This window comes from Dromiciops gliroides, chromosome 6, assembly GCF_019393635.1.
Source record: "Dromiciops gliroides isolate mDroGli1 chromosome 6, mDroGli1.pri, whole genome shotgun sequence".
In the NCBI taxonomy this organism is placed as follows: Eukaryota; Metazoa; Chordata; class Mammalia; order Microbiotheria; family Microbiotheriidae; genus Dromiciops; species Dromiciops gliroides.
The window spans coordinates 82,548,245-82,570,344 of NC_057866.1; the positions used below are offsets into that span (position 1 = coordinate 82,548,245).

The window sequence follows — 22,100 nt, forward strand, 5'->3', positions numbered from 1 at the left end:
TAGTGAGACAATTGGGGTTAAGTGACTTGCCCAGGGTCACACAGCTAATAAGTGTTGTGTCTGAGGGCAGATTTGAACTCAGGTACTCCTGACTCCAGGGCCGGTGCTCTATCCACTGGGCCACCTAGCTGCCCCTATACACATACTTATTCATCTACATATTCCCTGCCTCATAAGACCATAAACTCTTTGAGAGCAGGAACTTTCACATTTTTTTCTTTAAATTCCCAAAGTCTATCTCTCATATCATCTCTCAAACCCATCAACTTTTCTCTTTTTATACATTAACCACCCTACTTCAAGGCCTCCTCACTTTTCTTTTGTACAGTGGCAATGGTATTTTAATTAGTTTTATTGTTTGAATATCTCTCTTCTCAGATCTATCCTCCATATAAGCTGTCAAAATGATTTTCTAGAATTATATATATATATACATATATATATTTATACATACACACATACACACACACATATGTATATACAACCTGTGTCCCATCCTACATTGGCTTAAAAACAACTAATTACAAGACATAACTATATGATATTTTCCTTTAATTCACCTTAAAAAATACTGCAAATGACACACTGGATTCATTCCGTTTGTAAAATGTTGCTGATCCCACAGAATTTGTTCCAGTCTCCTAGAGAGGTTTCCACAGACATATGAAATGATATTTCAATATAAATACATAGCCTGGTCCATAGATGGCAGTACTCTATCATTCTTGTAAAGGAATTTTTGAAACTTCATTAGTTACTGTAGCCCTGCAATTTGGGCTTCAGCATTGCAAACAATGTATTTTAGACTGGCCAGCTAATGAAGGAAAATATATTTACTTGATCCAGTTCAAAACCTTGGAAACTAACCTATTTTTTCACATCAGGAATTTTAATGGGCCTGAAAATATTGAGAATCTAGCTTATAAAAGGAGTATATAAACAGGACCTCAACATTAATGTCTTACAATATAAATAAATAACACATTACTTAAGGCCAAGTCAGTCATGCAGGAAAAGAAACCAAAGGAAAGATTGGTAGCTGCTAGTTATTGGGGTGAGGACAGCATCAAACAGGAAGCTTACAGACTGGAATTTTAATCCAGCACTTCAATTAAATGCCATTAACTCACTCTATAATCATAGATAAATCATTTGCTTTCTTTGAGACTCAGTTTCCTCCTCTAAAAAATTAATCAATTAGAGTAAAAACCTCTGAGGTACTTTCACAAGTCCATTGCTAAGCATCAACTAACCTGATTACTATTCTTAGACTATAGATAGCTAGATCTAGGTTCCCATTTGGGCCTGTTCTGTATGTACATATCTGCCTGTAAATTTTATATATCCATATATAAATAATGCCTGCATGCACACATATGTATAGGCATATATATGTGTACATGTATATGCATATATATATACGCAAATTGTATATACACTTATGCTCATGAATAAATGTATATTTATCTTTCTCTACTCTTTATCTTTCTATTTAGCACTAGCTGGGGTAGTGATTTTATTGATGAATAGATTAAAGCATGTTCCTCTACAACTCTCCTCTAACTTAGACCCCTAGAGGGTTGTCTGGTGGCATTGAGAGACTGATTCCCTTAGCCATGATCAGATAGCAATATATGTCAGGGCTCAGGGCTTGAACCCAGCTATTTTTCACTCTGAGACTGGCCAAGCCAGAATTCTCATCCTATTAATGGCAGGTGGCATTTAAAGTGTATTAAATATGTTATCTCAAATGAGACTCAGAGCCATCCAGTGAGAAAAGTAATATAGATTTTATTATCCCCATTTGAAAGATGAAGAAACTGAGACTGAGAGCTTAATGACTGGGAAATCTATACACACACCTACACAAATCAACTCTAGTTATATGTAAGCTCCTTGGTAGTTAGAATTGTTCATTTAAAAAAAAAATCTTTGTCTCCCCAATTACCTAACCCAGTACCTAGAAAGAACATAATAGATACTTAATAAATATTAATTGATTTATGTCTGTATTGACATGCATATATACACACATATGTATATACAGATATATGTTTGCATAAACATACATTCATATATCATCTATATGTATATATCATATACATATATAACTAAGGTTTAAATAGTCATTCTATTAATGAACATATCTACATTTATTAAAAAGCATCACTATTCTCAGTTGGAATTCTTTGATATATAACCATACTTGAATGATTCTATGATCTCATCCATTTTGAAATTTCTTGAAATGATGCAGATCACAGTCTATTCTGGTCTATTCTGTGTGAAAAGTATTTATATTTTTCCATAAATTTACCAGACAGGGTTCATGCAACATGCTGGGAGACTTTCTTGCTTTATGACATCTAAGCATGTGGAAGTATAAACATGATGCCCTTTTCCTACTGGCTTAAAATAATACTTAATGATTTTCCTTATTTAATTGAAATATGAAATTAGAAAAATAATCATTTATTAATTTTTCCAAACTATTTTGAAATAATGCCAAGTATCCCCTGGACCTCCTCCTCCTCCTCCTGTATTCACTATAACTTAGATTTTATTTCTGCCACCCAAGGCCTTAAGAATTAAACTTTCACTATATATTGCCTGCTAATCATGCACACATTCATACCCTTACAGCAACACCTCCACCACCACCTTTCTGAGTCCTTCTCCCTTTTACATGTTGTCTTCCCCTCTATAACTATAGATGTGGGATGGAATTAAGTTAATCGAGAGGTGTCACAAAGAATTATAAGACCCCGTGACTCAGTTTCTCAAGTTTTATTGCGATACTATGAGTGACCACAGGGAGAGCACCCAAAAGAGAAAGGTGTCTCTTGAATAAGGGGATGAAAATGGTTATATTTATATTCAGAAAACAATCCTAATCTCCACCTATAGTGGAGGGCCTATCCTAATTTGGACTTCCTGGGGTCCTAAAACAATCCCTGAAGTGGTACATTTTCCATGGAGGTGTGTGTTTTGGGGGTTTGCTCATCATAAGGTGAATCTGGGGACAAATTTGGCCTCTGTGCATGTTCATAAAAACATACCTCAACTTGCCAAGTTCTAAGTGTCTTTGAGTTTTTTATCTCTTTCTTTTCTTTGGCCTGATTTCTGGGTATTAACATGTATCAGTTAGGATCTCTGTGACCTGTTTCTTTATGTTTTTGTTTTGGATAGTGATCAATGGGGACCAGGCCTCCAGGTAACCATTAACAAGAACCTCGGATTGATGAGGGTCCAAGTCTTAAATTATCCATTAATCCCTTTTAGAAGTGGGGTCTGTAAGTTATCTATTAGCCCCTCTTGGAGCTCAGATTTAAATTAGAGCTCAGCTCTTAGGTTTGTCTGTTAACTCCTTCTTTACCTCCTCCATCAAGCCCATGAGGATTTTGGATTCTACTGGTATATCTTGTTCACCTTTCCAGTGTTTTGTTTATTTCTAATAATTTCTCTTCTGTCCCTGCCACCATCCAAGACACAAATGAGAGGAAAAACAAAACAACATCCCTTCCTTACTCTCTTAGGTTCTTTGAGTACAGAACATCAACTGGCTAAGTACAGGAAGCCTAACTCTAGCTTCATATAGTGAATCAAAAACCAGAATCTTTAGGGTTATGCCAGTTGCTGAGCTGGGATTGTGATCACAATATGGCATCTGTGTATTTCAGAGTGGGATACATGTTAATCACTCTCTAGTCAAATCCAGGAGGACAGTGCCCTCACAAATTGATATGGATTGCTCCATACTGGAAATGAGACATTGGTCCAGAAGGGATTAGGTGGGTTGAAGAGAAGTGAACAAAGAATTATCCTGAATGCTAATTACCTCTTTATAGGGCCCTTCTGTTTTACCCAGAATTGATGGTAGTTAAGTACTATTCCTTTTCAGCTAATGTTTCTCCTTTAGGGCTTTCATAACTCTAGGCGAATTATATTCAAGTGAAGAATCATTTTTCACTGTGTCTGAGACTATAATAAATTTCATCTTTTTGGCAAGTTAGCTGCAGTATTACCATTACTGAAATTAGAATTACATACATTAGGACCTCAGATCAATTTATTTAAAAGGGCATCCAGTGTCTCTTTGAATGGGCAATGATTGGTTCAAATCCTGGCTCTGTCACTAACTACCTGTGTGACCTTACATAAAACACTTAACATCTTTGGACCTTAGTTTCCTAATCTCTCAAATTAGGAAGATGAACTAGATGATCTTTAGGCTCTACATATATTATTTTATAAGCCTATGATTACCTATATCCCTTTATTCTCTCTTACCTCACTATCTCTTGCTGAGTCACCTTTCTTTAGCCTATTAGCAAATCACTTCACCTCAGTACCTCTGAATCTATTTCAGAAAAAAGAAAGCTGAAACCTTCTACTTAAATGTTTTTTCTTTCTAAATACACTTTGCAATTTTTGGAAGCAAGGCACTATGCAAATAATATTATTAACAGTATTCATTCGCCTAAAAACTAGCATCTTCTTTAAAACTAAAAGATGAATTATTTTTATTAATAAAAAGTTTCTCAAGATCTGCAAATTCTGCTAAATAATTTCTGGTATTTACGAAACAGAAGCTCATACTACTTATTAATGAAAATATTTGCTCATCTACTGTTCATACATTTGACTTCTAAATCTTGAAAGAACTCACTCCTCTATTCCCAATAACTTTTTATTTCTTTTTTTTTCTTTAAAAGCATTTCACTTCTATTTCTAATGAACACCAAATGGCAGACAACACCAGTGCTGCAGGAGGAGCTGGAGGCCCTGGGGGCCCCAGAGTTAGAGGCTGAGGGGGCTTCTGCAGTGGCTTCAGGAAAGGGGGCCAAGTTTGAGGTCAGGGCTGTGGTCAAGGCCAGGGCCATGGCCCCTGGGCCCAAGGAGGAAAGGCTGGAAATAAGGAGTGGGTTCCTGTCACCAAGCTGTCTCAGCTAGTCAACGACATGAAGATGAAGTGTTTGGAAGAGATCTATCTTTTCTCTCTTCCTATTAAGGAATCTGAGATCATAGATTTCTTCCTGGGGTCTTCATTGAAGGATGAGGTTCTGAAGATCATGCTTGGTCAGAAACAAACTAGATCTGGACAATATACCAGGTTCAATGCTTTTGTGGCCATTGGCGACTACAATGGCCATGTTGGCTTGGGTGCCAAGTGCTTGAAGGAAGTAGCCATAGCTATTCATTTTTGCTATCATTCTGGCCAAGCTGTCCATTGTTCCTGTGAAATGTGGCTACTGGGAGAACAAGATTGGAAAGCCTTACACAGTGCCCTGAAAAGTCACTGGGTGCTGTGGATCGATTTTGGTGTGCCTGATGCCCACGCCTCAAGGTACTGGCATTGTCTCAGCTCCTGTGCCTAAGAAGCTCCTGATGATGGCTGAAATTGATGACTGCTACACTTCTGCAAGGGGCTGTACTGCCACTCTGGGCAACTTTGCTAAAGCTGCCTTCAATGCCATCTCCAAAACATACAGCTACCTAACCCCAGACCTATGGAAGGAGACCATATTTACTAAGTCTCTCTATCAGGAATTCACTGAACATCTTGTGAAGACACACTTGAATGTCTGTCAGGAGGACCCAGGCAGCTGCTGTAGCAACCACATAAGATGCTTTTGTTTGTTTGTTTTTTAATAAACAATGAATAAACTGCACTATGCATACTTTAAAAAAAAAGAACATTTTCTAAATGACCCTGATTGGCCCCAAGTTTGCATTTAAAAGGGGGCTATCTCTTTTAGTTGCAAAGACTCGCAATTCTAGGCCTATCAACACCCATTTAAATGTATAAAAGAACAGAGAGCAGACAGCTTCTGATCTAAAATCAGACTTTAATTTTGGTGTTGCAAGCTATCAAGTCCTTTTCCCTTGCTTCTAACTCATTGCCTTTGGACTCTGAATGACTAGACTGACAATCTTGGCCTTAATGAACTCTCCTGGGTTTCACTATGGCCTATCCATGACACTTCCCATGGCAGCTCATTCTTCTTTTGAACTATTAATTGTAAGCAAGTTTTCCCCTGTATTGTGTAAAAATCTATCTTTCTATATCTTCTATCCAAAGATTTTAGTACTGACCTTTTAGGCCATACAGAACAAGTGTCTAGTACATTAAGTCCTTCAAACATGTTTGTTGACTAACTTTATAGATGATATTCCTTCAAATATTTGAAGACAAGGGTCACTTACAATTAGGATATCATTTTGTGAGGTTAAATGTATCTAGTTGTTTCATTCCAGGTGAAAAATGTCCAATTAGAGAAAGAATGTAGAGACTAGAAAATGCATATTAAAGGGCAATAACTGAACAACTTGGCCTAGAATGGACAAATATGAAGTTGATGATAATAACAAAGTAATTAAATATGAGGGCAGTTAGTTCAGATATAGAAACTGTAAGAGGAATAACAAAAAATAGTTTTCCTTTTTATGTTGTTCTTTATCCAGGTCATTGTCTGTGTGCAAAAACAATGAATACTTACACACAGTATACAAAATTTATTGCAGTTTTCTTATTATCCAGAAGAACTGTATGAAAACCCATCCTAACACCTTAAAGGTCCTTTGTGGTAACAGTTATATACTTGGCTGGATATGCAAATAATCAGAAATTCCTGAGGACAATAAAAGCACAAATCAAGCAGGCTTCTCCTGACATTTGGGAATTTAAGGTCCTTCCAGAGACATCATTATCTGAAAAGATTTCCAGAATCTTCCTCCTTCACATCCTCTATCTCATTGTTTGGACTCAAAGAGTGAGCAATTAGGATGATTTGCATTGTGCAAATGGAATTAAGTGAATCCTGCTGCAAACCAGGAGGTAGGTTGTTAATCAATCTGGACCAGACTGACATATCAATAAAGACATAAAATTTAATTGTCCAGGATCTATACAACTTTCTTTTCAACTTCTTAAATACTCTCTTTCCACAAGTCTGAGAAGTCTGAACTTCTATTAAGGGATTCCCATACAATGCATGTATTTGGTTGCTGATTAGAATAAAAATGGTTGCTTTTCTTGCTTGACCATGCCTCACTCTTTTTCTGTTTCTGTTTCTGTTTCTTCTTCTGTGAGAGACAGGTTTCTGTTTTTGACAACACATGCATACATATGTGCATATGTACATAACATGCACGTATACAAAAATGTGTTGTCTATATAATATCTATGCATTTAATTGCATACATTATATTTAAATGTAATATAATTAAATATATACACATATGATATAAAGATATATCATATAAGATGTGACATACATATTTGTCTCTAAATACATGCATATACACATAACTAATTTCTGAATAGATACTTCTCTACCTCCCCCAGCCCCCACCCAGTGAACTTGCTCTTATAACAAAGATAAAAAAATGAGTAAAACAAAATAATACAATGATCAGTCTGACAACTTCTGCAACATTCCATATTCATAGTTACCCATTTTTTTTTTAATTAAAGGAGGGAGCTTTACTTTCTCATCTCTGATATGGAACAAAACTTTATCATTATAATTTCACAGCATTTAGCTCTTATAAAATCTGAGTCATTTCTGTATATTATTTTCTTAGTTTTTATTCACTCTGTGTCAGTTCATATGTTTCCACATATCTCTCATTATGTTTTTTGTTTTTTCCTATCACAATAATATTCTTTTTATATTTATGTGCTGAAATATACTTACATAATTGTCTCTGAAGCAGTGGGTGCCTATTTTATTTCTAGTCCTTTGATACCATTAAAAAAAGTTTTGTTTTAAATGTTTTGCCATGTGTAAGCCAGATTTCCCCTCTATTTTTGATTTCTTTGTAGAAACTCTGAGTACAAGAGTATGGAATGGTAGTCGTTATTTTTTATAATTCCAAGATGACTTCCATGATGTTTGGAATAATTCACACTTACACACACACACACACACACACACACGCACACACACACACACACAATGGTATCCCTGCATACATCAATCATTTATTATTGATTATCTCTGCCATTTGTAATTTTGCCACCTTTTTGAATGTGAGGTAGAACTTTATATTTATTTTAATTTGAATACTTTATAAGTATTAATTTTGAACAACCCCTCACAGAGTTATAAATAGATTATATTTTTTAAAAGAATTTGTTCATATTCTTTGATTATTTGTTTAGTGGGGAATGGCTCTTGGTCCTCAGTTTTTGTGATAAATGCTTCAGTATATTGGACAGAAAATCTTTGCAAGAGATATTTAATGAGTTTATGGGGTATTCAAGAAGGATGAGTGTACTTCTGGGGTGAAGCCAAGATGGCAATGAGAAGTCAGGAAGTTGCCTGAGCTCTCCCAGATTTCCCTCAAAAACAACATTAAATCAAGCTTCTAAACAGATTCTGGAACTGCAGAACCTATAAAAAGACAGAAACACAATCATCCAACTTGAGATAATTTAGAAGACTACAGGAAAGGTCTGTCTCACTTGGGTGAAAGGGGAGGCCATTGCAGCTTAGCACAGCTTGGAGGGGATCTAAGCAAGTCAGCAGGAAGCTCCTGGATACAGCACAAATAAGTAGCTGAGTCCCCTTGGTCTTGACTCAGCAGGCTAGTGGCACAGCAGGCCATTTGTGAGACCCTTCAGTCCTGGCTGACAGACTGCCAACTAGAGAACCACCCACAGGATAGGCATGACTTAGCCAAACCATCCAAACACAGGGAGCAATCCCTGTGTGGTGAGGCATCTAAAAGTGACAGAAGCCTCAAAGCAGAAAGCCAGAAACCAGGACCCTATCCCCCAGCACAAGAAGCTTACAACATTGGCCTCTGTGACCCAGGAGCAGAACTCAGTTTTATAAGTTTAAAAACAGGCAACAATATAAGTAAGAAACAGAAAAGGACCCTTACCATTGACAGTTTCTATGGTGACAGGGAAGAACAAAACACAAACTCAGATGAGGACAATACTTTCAAAATCCCTACATGTGAAGCCTCAAGGGATATGTGTTGTTCTTAAGACCAAAAAGCCTTCTTGGAAGAGCTCAAAAAGGCTTTTAAAAATCAAATGAGGGGGGTGGAGCCAAGATGGCGGAGGAAAGACATTAAATGCACAGGGCTCCTGATACAATAACCCCCAAAATAGCAATAAAAGAACTCTTGGGGCAGAAAAACACAAAAATTTGGGCTGAGAGTCTTCTACAACTATAGATAGATTTCAGGGGGCTGTGCTAGGCCATGAATAAAGCCTAACCCCACAATCGGGCCAACACCAGATACCTGCTGGAGGAATTTGCCCCAGTGCCTCTGAATCGGCTGCAGCACCAGCATCTTCTGGAACTGAGGGTGTGATCAGGCTGAACGGCTGGCCCGGAGGGGTAAGTGCAGGGGTACCAGTGGACTGTGGGGAAGGATTTGACTGTCCAACCTCAGCAGGGAAACAGGAAGAAATCCTGAGCGGCCAAAGGCCCAGGTGGGGGAAGGAAGCAGGCAGGTTAATTGGAAGCTAAGAACCACACCACAGAAAGGTTTGCTGGTTGGTTTCTTAGTAAATAGGCCTGAGGCTATCTCCGGACCTGAGAACAGGCCAGGTGAGATTAAAACCTTTCCCCCCTCACCCAAAACACCTGGGACTCTCTGAAGCTGGGAACAGGAGCAGAGCTGAGAAGCAGCCCCTCCCCCCCAGTGGAGAGTTTAAAATCAAATGAAAGCCAGGTCAGGCAGGCTCAGAAGAAGCCCAATCATCTCCTGGGCCATGCTGTAGCATGAACAGTGTGTCCTGGAAACAGCGTCACATTTTAAGAAGGAGTTAAAAGCCAAGAAATAGTAAGCCAGGATGAGTAGGAAGAGAAAGCAGAAGACCATCGAAAACTTCTTTGGGGATAAGGTAGACCACAATACAACATCAGAAGAAGAAGATAATAACAGGGTCAAAGCTCCAACATCCAAAACTTCCAAGAAATATATGAACTGGTCCCAGGTGAAAGAGAAAATACCGCAAGCAGCTAGAAAAAAGGAATTCAAATACTGTGGAGCTCCAATAAAGATAAAGCAAGATCTAGCAGCTTCTACAATTAAAGGACCAAAGGCATGGAATATGATATGCCAGAGGGCAAAGGAACTGGGACTACAGCCAAAAAATCACATACCCAGCAAAACTTAGTATAATCTTTGAAAGGCAAAAATAGGATTTCAATGTGAAAGAGGTCCTTTAAGAATTTGTGATGAAAAGACCTGAACTGAATAGAAAATTTGACTTTCAAATACAAGACCCTGGAGAAGCATAAAAATGTAAACAGGAAAAAGACTTCATGAGGGATATTAAAAGATCAAACCATTTATATTCCTACATGGGAAGATAATAATTCAAAATCATAAGAGCTATCTCAGTAAGAAACTAACAGAAGATACAGGTCTGAACTGAATGTGAAGGGATGATATCTGTAAAGCATTTATGTTTTGTTCTTTTTGGGGCAGACAGGGTGAGGTGTCTTATGTCTGGGGCTGGATTTGGGCTTGGGACCCCCTGGGTCCAGGGCTGATGCTTTATCCACTGTGCCATGTAACTAATCCATGATGACATCATTAAAATAGGGTTGAGGGGTAGGAGGAATAGACTGGACAAGGCAGAAGGGGAGAGACGGTCTGGGGAGAGGTAGTTCACATGAAAGAAACAAGAAAAAAGCTTATGGAGGAGAGTAGAAGAGGGGAAAGGAGTTGGGGAGTGAGTGAACCTTAATATCATCAGAATTGGCTCAAAGAAGGACTAACATACATACTTAAGTAGGTATAGTAATATATTTTTGCCCTGAGGGAGGGGAGGGAGAAAAGGGGAAGGGGGAAGAAGGGAAGGAGGAAAGGGCAGACTGGGGTAGAGAGCAGTAAAAAGCAAAACACTTTCAAGGAAGATGAAGATGTTCTGCATTATTTTACAAGTATGACATATTGAATTGCTTGATCTCATAGGGAGGGTTGAAGAAGGAGGGAGAAAGAAAAAATTAGAGCACATAATTAGCTCAGGGACCCTGATCTCATTGGAGTGGGCCCATGGAGGGAATAGATTTCATACCCAATTGGGAGGAGTAATCTATTTAACCCTACAGGAAAGTAGGAGGGGAAGAGGATAAAGAAGAAAGGGTGAAAAAAGGGAGTCCAGAGCAAGGTAGAGGATAGTCAGAAGTAAAACACTTTTGAGGAGGAATAGGTAAAAAGAAGATAGAGTAAATTTTATGGGAAGAGAGTGGGATGGAGGGAAATAGTTATGATGATTGATTATAATGGCAAAACATATAGTACCTACTTTGCGAGGGTTTTATGAAGAAAATTCTCTGTCAAGCATAAGGTGCCATAGACAGGTTATAATAAACAGGATACTATTAGAAAAACCTGGAAAGACCTACATAAACTGAAGCAGAGTGAAATGTACTGTATACAAAATAACAGCAATAATGGGGGATGATCTTCTGGGAACCATGTGGTTATTTTCAGCAAGGCAATGATCCAATATAACCCTGAAGGACTTATGAAGATTGCAGCCCATCTGCAGAGAAAGAACTGATAGTATCTGAAAACAGATGAAATACATTTAAATTTTTTTTTTCTTTTCCTCTTTGACAATTTCTTAATCTGAAGTTTTGGATTTTTTGGACTGTTTTCTCTTACAACTAGCTAATATGGGAATTTTTCCATGACTACTCATGTATAACTTATTTTAAATTTCATGAGTACTTGTGGGTGGAGGTTGGGAATGGAGGGGAGGAAGAGAAATTGGAACACAAAGTTTTAAAAAATTGATGTTAAAATTTTGCTTTTACATATATTTTGGAAAATAAAATTCTATTAAAAAATATCAAATGAGAGGGGACAGCTAGGTGGTGCAGTGGATAAATCACCAGCCTTGGATTCAGGAGGACCTGAGTTCAAATTTGGCCTCAGACACTTGACACTTACTAGCTGTGTGACCTTGGGCAAGTTACTTAATCCTCATTGCCCCGCCCCCCCAAAATCAAATGAAAGAGGTAGAAGAAAAATGGTAAAAAAAAATGAGAGAAATGAATTACGCAAGAAAATTTTGAAAAAAAGTGTCAACAGCTTAGAAAAGGAAGTACACAAATTGACTGAAGAAAACAATTCCTTGAAAAATACAATTGGCAAAAAGAGGGGGTGTGGGGGGAATTGTCCAAATGGAAAAGGAAGTGCATAAGCTTACTGAGGAAAACAATGCCTTAAAAATTAGAGCAGGGCAGATGGAATCTAATGACTCCATGACACTTCCAGAATCCATCAAGAAGTATCAAAAGATTGGGGACAGCTAGGTGGCACAGTGCATAAAGCACTGGCCCTGGATTCAGGAGGACCTGAGTTCAAGTCTCACCTCAGACACTTGACACTTCTTAGCTGAGTAACTGTGGGCAGGTCACTTAACCCCCATTGCCCTGCAAAACAAAAATAAATTTAAAAAAAGAAGAATCAAAAGATTGAAAAAATAGAAGAAAATGTGAAGTACATCATTGGAAAGATAACTAACCTGGAAGATAGATCCAAAATACATAGATAATCTAAGAATTATTGGACTAACTCTAGAAAGAATAGCACCTCTGATGTGATTGCTTGTCACACCCTTTTCATGGCTGTTCATCCAACTTTGGTGTCCAGTTGGCATTCTATTCTCACCTGTGGCTCCAAGAAACTGTAGCATGTACAGAAGTAATATTATGGTAAACCATTTCAGCAGACAGGCTAAACCAGTGTGATTATTACCAACAGTACTCAGACTTGTCAGTGAACTAGGGGATATTCACCTCAAGCATAAAAAGACTCTCCTTATTGGAATGGGCAAATGACAAAAATTGTTCCAATGGCCATGAAAGTGGCTGAAGTAGGAACTATGGAACACTTAGACCATGGTCAGATATGAAAGATGCTAATGTCATCCACTGCATCTGGGGACATCATCAAATTTCTTTACTTTAGTCTTGCAATTCACACAGGAGTCAAGGCATCACCCTGTGATGCCATTGGCCCACTTTGCAAATGAAGAACAAACAATAACAATACAGCATTTTACCCACTCCAATCAATGGATTCCATTCTTAACTCAGTTACATGGATTTTATCTCTGCTCAAGGCTTTAGATTTCACATAATGGAAATTATCTATGTTATCCTTTCTAATAATATGTGTTCCTCCTTTTAGTCTTTATCAAAAAATGGGGCTTTTGTTTATTTCCCTTCAACTCTTGAAAAGAAATGCATGGTGTGATTCTTTATATTTGTATATTGGTTTGGAACTTATTTTGATATATGACATAAGATACTAGGTTAAACAATTTTTCACTTTCTAGTTTTTTTCCAGAAATGCTTCTCAAATACAGAGTCCTTTCCCAAGTAATTTATGTTCTCAGATTAATTGAACAGGCTTCTGTGTTTGGGCATTTCTAATTCTTACTTATTGTTTTGATCCACAGATCTACTTTTCTATTTTTCAACCAGTATCAAACGGTTTTGGTGCTTCTTTTTTATTTTTTATTTTGAGAAGATTACTAGACTAGTAGCCCAGCAGAATTCTATAGATAAAGTTTAAGTAGCTTTTAGAAAGAGGTTTAACAAAGCTTTCCATGCTTCCCTTGTGGAAAATGTGTATTAAGGGATAATGCAGCTGCATAGATTCATAGGGGATTGAAAGGTTTCCCCCAAAGATTAGCTATTGATGGTTTTAACAGTGACTTTGAAGGAAGTATCCCTTGAAGTACCTTAGGAATCTGTTCTTTACCCTGTGATTATTGATATTTATATCATGGAGAGATAGAAAAACATAGATGACATACTTATCAAATCAGAAGATGACAGAAAACTGGGAGGAAGAACAGAGGCTTGAATGTTGGGTTGAATCTAATTTAAATTTAGTTATGATAAATGTAAAGTATTAGACTTGATTGAAAAATCAACTGCACAAGTACAAAATAAGGTACATATTCCTTGATAGAAATTTTAATGCAGGGCCAGCTAGATGGCACAGTGGATAGAGCACCAGCCCTGGATTTAGGAGGACCTGAGTTCAAATCCAGATTCAGACACTTAACACTTACTAGCTGCATGACCCTGGGCAAGTCACTTAACCCCAATTGCCTCACCAAAAAAAAAAAGAAAGAAAAAAGGAAAAAAAAGAATATGAAGATGAGTCCTGTAAATTTAGGTAACTAGGTGGTATAGTAGATAGAGCATTGGCTCTCCAATTAGGATGACTTAAATTTAAATCTAGCCTCAGCTATTTACTAGCTGAGTGACAATGGTGAGTCACTTGACCTCTATCTGCCTCCTTTTCTTCATCTTTTAAATGGGAATAATCATAATTTGAAGGGTTGTGAAAATAAGAGGAGGTATTATCTGAAAACACAGCACAGTGACTAGCACATAGTAGGTACCTAATAAATGCTTGTAAAATTCTTTTAAAAATTAATTCTTTGTACTAGTCAGACAGCATCTGGAGTATTGTTTCTAGGTCTGGGCATCACATTTCGAGATTATTATTAATAAGGTCAAGGATATTTGGAGAAAAAAAGATGGAGGATATTTAGAGGAAATTGAGGCAATTGGGTTAAGTGATTTGGCCAGGGTCATATAGCTAGCAAGTCTATGAGACTGGATTTGACTCCAGACTCAGTGTCCTATTCACTGTACCATCTAGCTGCACTCATGTCATATGAGGATGGTTTAAAATGACTTGGGGTGCTTGAAAATAGATGACTTGGTAAGGTGGCTGCTAGGTATATTCAAAGATTTGAAGAGTTACCATTCAGAAGAGGAATTAAACTTGTAAGCAGAATTTAGCTTAATGTAAGGAAAAATATCTTAATAATTACAGCTGTCCATAAATGCAATGGATTGCCTTGGGAAGTGGTAGGTTCTCAATTTCTGAGGATCTTTTATCAAAGACCAGATGCCCACATGATGGGAATGTTGTAGAAGGAATCTTGTCCATCTATAATTTATACCAGATGGTTTCTGTGGTCCCTTTCAACTCTATGATTCTGTAGTATTAGAATTAAAAATAAAATTTCTGATTTAATGTTAACTCATTGCTAAATTAATCTGACTTTTAATTATCTTCATCATGCTTGACAATACAAGGCTTTTACCCCCATTAATTAGGAATCTTTTCAAAGAAGAAAATTACTTCTCCAGACAGATTGAAACTTTTTTTTCATTTTCCTTGCATTTTCCTTAATTGTATCAATTTTACAGGATTCTGTTGACTTTCACACTTCCAATTTTGGTTTCTGATTTGGCAGGAAGGCTTAAGAAAATAAGCTCCTTGAAGGCAAGGACTGTTTTCAATTTTGTCCTTGTATGCCTAGGAGTTGAAATAGCTCATGACAAAAGGTAGTTGTTTAGTAAATGCTTGTTGCATGGAATTGAATTTAAAACATACACAGATATTGTTCACATTAAGAGAGGCATAAGGCCCTAGTAATTTCATGAAAGGTAGAAACTAGGTTATTTTTGGATGATCTATCCCCAAAGGGACAGAAAATAAAAGGATGAGAAAATTTCCATTTTAGAACAGCTCTGTAAAAGATGAATATTTAACATGGTGCCTGTGGATAGCCCATTAGCAAATTGCCCTCCAACCTGAATAACCTGATTTTAGTGGCTTTCTACAGTAAATAGGTCCTCAGTTGAGATTTTTTTGTACTTATATCCTAAAATGATTGAAGTCTGTACAGTTCCCCAAATGGTGAAATTTTAAACATTTCTTAAAAGGCTTAGTCAAATAAACATCATGTTTATATCACTTAAGATTTTGCAAAGCTCTTAACATATTTTATTTCATTAGATTTACACAATAACTTTATATGATTATTGTCACAATTTTAGAGATGGGGAAACTAAGCCTCAGAGACATTAAGTACCTTCTCAATGTCATGTATTAGAAGTGGAATTCAACTTCCATATTTCTCCTGAAGAATATTGTTTTCCACTATAATAAGCTGCCCCTCAAATCAAGAGTAGCTGATTTATGATAATAGTTATATATATATATATATATATATATATATATATATATATATATATATAGTTACATAGAGTGCTTTAAGCTTAGGAAAATGATTTGCCCAAAGCAACCTTCTAAGGCAAATACTTCACATATCAATAACAGATCTGGAATTCCAACTCATTTTTCTGACTCCAAGTCCAGGCTATTTTCCATTCAGCTGATGAAAAAAAAAATGACTGAACAATATATATTTTTCCAAATGGCGCTATCTCTCTCTTTCTCTCTCTTTCTCTCTCTCTCTCTCTCTCTTTCTCTCTCTCTGTATATATCTATATCTATATCTATATATCTCTATACATATATATGTACATATATACATATATATATATATATATATATATATATATATATATATATATATATATATATATATATATATAAATTTTTAGAATTTACTAATTATTTTAAATGCTTTTGAATCACGTAAAAAAATAAAGTAAGCCAAATGTTGAGTGAATGGCATATTCTGAAGAAGCGTATTCTTTGGTTCTCTTACCTTAACCCATGAATGCTTTTGTCTTCACATGTTTGGAATGTTTTCTCAAATGTCTGAGTGCATCCTTTCTTGTCTTGATTCCTACTGACCATAACTGAGTATCTTATTACTAATTGGTCATATGGCCATCATCATGCATATTGAGTATCATGGTAAATAACAGGACCTGGAGAAATATAAAGAGAGGAGAGTTAGCATAATGTTGTAGTGACCCTAAAACTTCAATTTAAAAAAATTCCCAGTTAGAGGAAGCTGTTTCTATATATTTTGTTTACATTTTTCTTTTTTTCCCAATAAAATACTGTACTTCTCTAGTTCAATAATCTATAATTTTCTCAATGTAGTCACTCCTCTCATTGATACAGATTTCAACTTCTCTATGACTTATTATGTATTTGGAGGTATCTGTGACCCCTAAAATCACCACCCTGGAGCAGTGATTCTTCATAATATTTCTTGTAGACTTAGCCAGTCTTCTTGGATGACAAGCATAAGATACATCACTGTCTCCATACTTGAAATCTCTCTGGTTTGGTTGGACCTGCCAGGGTTTATGCTCAAAAGGCTTTGCCTTTGAGAATCCCAGGACACCCTCACACCAAAATGAAACCTTTGGGACTTTAATAAATCAAAGAAAAAAAATAAAGGGATAACATTTCAAATTTAAGTCACCATGCTCAAAAAAAAAAAAAGGCAGAATGTCATAGTGGATACAGATCCAGCCTCGGCATCATGAAAACCTGGTAAAAGTTCTGTGACTAATGCATATTATCTTTATGACCCTGGCAAATCACCCAACTTCTCAGTGCCCCAGGTAACTCTTTAAGAATATAGAAGGTTATAAGCCTACCTCAATTGGTAGACAAAATTTCTTTAGTAAGAGTTCCCTCCAGCCCTGAAATTACAAATCCCCTCTCCCCTCAAAGGAACAAATGTTTAATTATTCATTATCCAGAATCCCCATTATGATCTTCCTTATAGTATAATAAAGTTTACAAATTTTTTATACATATTAGTTCATATACTTCTTACCACAGCTCTATAAGGTGAATGCAACAGGCATTATTTGAAGTAGCATTTTGTAAGTGAGGGAACTAAGGCGTGCAGAGAGATTATGTGATTTACCTAAGATCATATGACATTATAATCACCTTTTTTAAAATAAACTTTAAAATATCTAACAACTACACTTTAGGGTGACAAACTTGTTATAAATGTTGAAAGAAATGTTTATTCAGTTAAATGGAAAGGCTGATTATAAAATAAGAACCCCCCCAGCAAATGTAAGCATTTACAGCAAAGAAATTTATGTCAGGAAATGCCTTAGTCTCTCTTCTCTAACAGGAGTTAGATGTTATTTCTTATTTTTACCTTCAAGGCACAGGACAGCTGAATTTGTCAGTACTCATTTTTTTTAAAGTAATAAACATTTTTATTTAGAATTTTGGGTTCTACTTTTTATCCCTCCTTCCCTCAGTTTTAATTTTCTGTTTTGTTTTGGTGAGGCAATGAGGGTTAAGTGACTTGTCCAGGGTCACACAGCTAGTAAGTTTCAAGTGTCTGACGTAGGATTTGAACTCAGGTACTCTTAAATCCAAGGCTGGTGCTTTATCCACTGTGCCACCTAGCTGCCCCCTCTAATTGGCTTTTTAAAGTCATATTTTAAGCTCTTCCAGGAATTCTTTTTGGGCCTAAGACCAATTTATATTTTTATTTGAGCTTCACCTGTAGTCATTTTGTTGCTATTGTCCTACTCTATGTTTATGCCTTGTTCTTCCCTATCACCATAGTAACTGTCAAAAGCCAAATTTTATTGTTGTTTTTGCTCATTTTTGTTCCTTTTTTGTGATTTGATGTTTTTATTCAAGTTGGACTCTATTCTTAAATTATCCCAAGTTTTTGTGCTGAGACTCTGGGTCTTGGTAGTGGCTTTCACTGAGCTTCAGGTCATGTTTTCTCTGATTGGTATTGGGGGGTTTGTTAGGCCCTCTTGGCCTCCCTTCAGTGTGGGCTGGCCTTCTTCAGGGTAATGTCCTACTGCTGGGTTGCTCTATTAGCAGGCCATGGAGGAGTAATTTTGTTTCCAATCTGGGCAAATGTGGGAGCTGTGTTCCTGGGTTGCTATGGTAACTGAGTCCCTCTCCTAGCAATCCCTGGAAGAGTAATTTTGTTGTGATCTTCTGAGGGTTGGAGTCCCCTGCTGCTGCTTTTCTCTGGAAACAGTCTTTTTGCTGTGAGATCACAGGGGCAGGAACTTGCTATTGACCAGTCTTGGGAAGGGTTTCATTGGTCAGCAGTGGGATCAAAGCCTCTTTGGCAGTCTGTGCTAGTTTGAGGGTGCCTGTTGAGGATCCCTCCTATGCTACCCAGACTGCTCACTTACCCAGGGAGCAACTGGTTTTCAGGAGGGTGAAGTCTCACTGCTGTTTTGCCCCAGGCTCAGAGCCCTGTTTCAGCCCCCCTGCTGTGAGTCCAGAAACTGCTGCTGCTGCCTCTACTATACTTCACTTCCCTCCCTCCCAGGCAAGGCAGACCTTTCCAGCCAAACTGGTAGGCTTTTTCCCTGATCCTGGATCAATGCAGAGGTAATTTTATGTCAGTTTGGAGGGGAAATTTGGGAGAGCTCCAGAGGGTTGCTTCCTCACTTAGCCATCTTGGCACAGGAAGTCAGTACTCACTTCTTGGAAGGATTGTTTTTGCCTCATTTTTTTTTAAACGTATTGGTGCATGTGTGGCATTTGTTTTCCACATCTGCCAATAGAATGTAAACTTCTTGAGATTAAATACATGTACTTTTGTCTTTGTATCTCTAGTGCTTTGAACATAATAAATTATTAATGCTTCTTGAATTAAATTGAATTGAGTGAATGCTAAATGAAACCAAGATTGTATTCAAACATCTTGTGCTCAACCTATTTTTAGGACAAATTAGGGTGGTAGGGAGGGCCTGATATATGTAATAAATCAATTAAAATAGAGAGGAATTCACACAGAGTTATAAAAAAGGGGATGGACCAGAATCTAGTGTGCTTCAGCAGAAGTATAAAAAAAAAAAGGCAGGGGTAGAAATCATTATTTCAGACAGAGCAAAAGTAAAATTTGACCTAATTAAAAAAAATAATCAGGGGGCAGCTAGGTGGCACAGTGGATAGAACACCAGCCCTGGATTTAGGAGTACCTGAGTTCAAATCCAGCCTCAGACACTTAACACTTACTAGCTGTGTGACCCTGGGCAAGTCACTTAACCCCAATTGCCTCACTAAAAATAAAGAAAAAAAATCAGAGAAACTATATTTTGTTAAAAGCTACCAGAGACAATGAAGTAACAGTCACAATTTTGTAGCAAGTTTCTCAAATAAAGACTTCTTCTATCAAATATATGGGGAATGGAGTCAAATTTATATCAAAAGATACACTATTGAATTAATAAATTGTCAAGGGATGTTAACAAGCAATTTTTAAAAGAAGAAAACAAAGCTATCTATAGTCACATAAAAATTCTCTATGTCTCCAATGATTAGAGAAGTACAAATTAAAACATCTCTGAGGAACCAACATCGCAATTATCAGAAATGACAAATGCTAGAAAGGATGAGGGAAAATAGGTATACTAGTAATGGATTGTTGGTGGGGTTGTGATCTGGTCTAAACATTTTGGGTAACAATTTGTAGCTGCTCAAAGGGTGTAAAACTGACCATACCCCTTGCCACAGCAATATCACTATAGGTTTGTATCCCAAAGAGATTAAAGAAAAAGGAAAAGGACATTTGTGTACAAAAATATTTACAGCAGCTCTTTTTGTGGTTTCAAAGAATTGGAAAATGAGATGCTTATCAACTGGAGAATGACTGAACAAGATGTGGCATATGATTGTGTGGTAGGATAATGGAATTTGGCAGACTGATTGGAATGGGCCACACCTGTCCTCTACTGAGTGATGTATGCTGCTGATGTAAGCAGGAGAAACCACTCTCTGATTAAGTTTGAAGGACCTACCCTTTTGGGGAGGGCGAGTAAATGCTCACTGATGGGAGCTCAGGCCCTTTCTGGTCAGTGAGCTGCAGGAGTGGACAAGAGAGAGATTTTTTTCCTGGCAGTTTGTCCTGTGGGCCCTGGCTGCATAGCTGTTTCCTTTTGAAGCTACAGACCTCAGGTGGTGAGTTAATACACTAGCCTGGCTCTTTGAAATTATCTGAGCTGGAAGCAAGTTTGAGGATTGTACAGGCTTTTGTTAGAGTTAGGGGATTATCTATTTTTCTTTTTCCCTATTCCCTTGTCTTTGATTTTATTAATTTCACCTTTGCTGTGTATTTTATTCCCATTAATAAACCTGATTCATTTGTAGAAAAGAGCCTGTTAAGCTACTTTCTTATAGGCCTGGAAGAAATAACTAAAAAGGCAGTTCTGAGGGGAGGAACTTTTTGACCTAGAGATCCCTCATTATTTTCTGAATCCCAATATTACAGTGAGCCACCCAATTAACTTGCCACGTGTTAAATTTGGCCCCAACAGTTGTGATGAAATACTATTATGCAGTAAAAATGATGAACAGGCAGATTTCAGGAAAAAAAAAAAAAAGCTTGGAAAGACCTATATGAAATGGACTTAGACTAATTGAAATGAGAAGAACTAGATCATTGTACACAGTAACAGCAATATTGTAATAATGATCACCTGTGAAAGATTTAGCTGCTCTGATCAATAAAATCCAAGGCAATTCCAAAGGACCCATGATGAGAGATACTACCTATATCAGAGAGAAAACTGATGAAATCTGAGTGCAAATTAAAATATAATTTTTCACTTTATTTTTCTTGAATATCTTTTGTAACATGACTAATATGGAAGTATGTTTTGCATGATTTCATTTGTATATTTAAAATAATATTGGTTGTCTTCTCTGTGAGTGGGGGAGGATGGGACAGAGAGAGATAATTTGGAACTATATATTAGCATCTATTTCTGTCTCTATATCTATCTATCTATGTGAAAAGCTTAAAATAAACAAATAATAATTTTTCAAAAGAAAAAAAAGATGATATTGAAGGATAAAGCATATAAAATAGATCTTTATCTTTTTACCTCACCTTACCCCCATTTCTAGAGCATTTCTAAGTGACTGATGGATATCACCAAAATGGACCTTATCATTTTCCTCTCTAAAATTACCCTAAAAACCTTTCCAATACAATCAGGTATAAAACAAGGATGGCCATTATCACCTCTATTATTTAATATTGTATTACAAATGTTAGCTATAGCAATGAAAAGAAAAAGAAATTGAAGGAATTGGAATAAGTAATGATGAAACAAAACTATCACTCTTTGCAGATGATGTGACATTATACTTAGAAAAAATCCTATAGAATCATCTAAAAACCTACTTGAAATTATTAACAGAGTTGGAGGATATATGATCAATCCACATAAATCATCAGCATTTATATATATATATATATATATATAAAACCAATAAAGTCCAGCAACAAAAGATAGAAAATAAATTCCATTTAAAATAACTGTGGCCAATATAAAATACTTGGAAGTATACCTCCTAGGCCATAC

At 36.7% G+C, this 22,100-nt stretch overlaps 1 pseudogene; it reads left to right on the forward strand.

Moving 5' to 3' along the window:
* Positions 1-4,745: 4,745 nt before the first annotated feature.
* Positions 4,746-5,626, forward strand: LOC122731744 (annotated as a pseudogene).
* Positions 5,627-22,100: the final 16,474 nt, after the last annotated feature.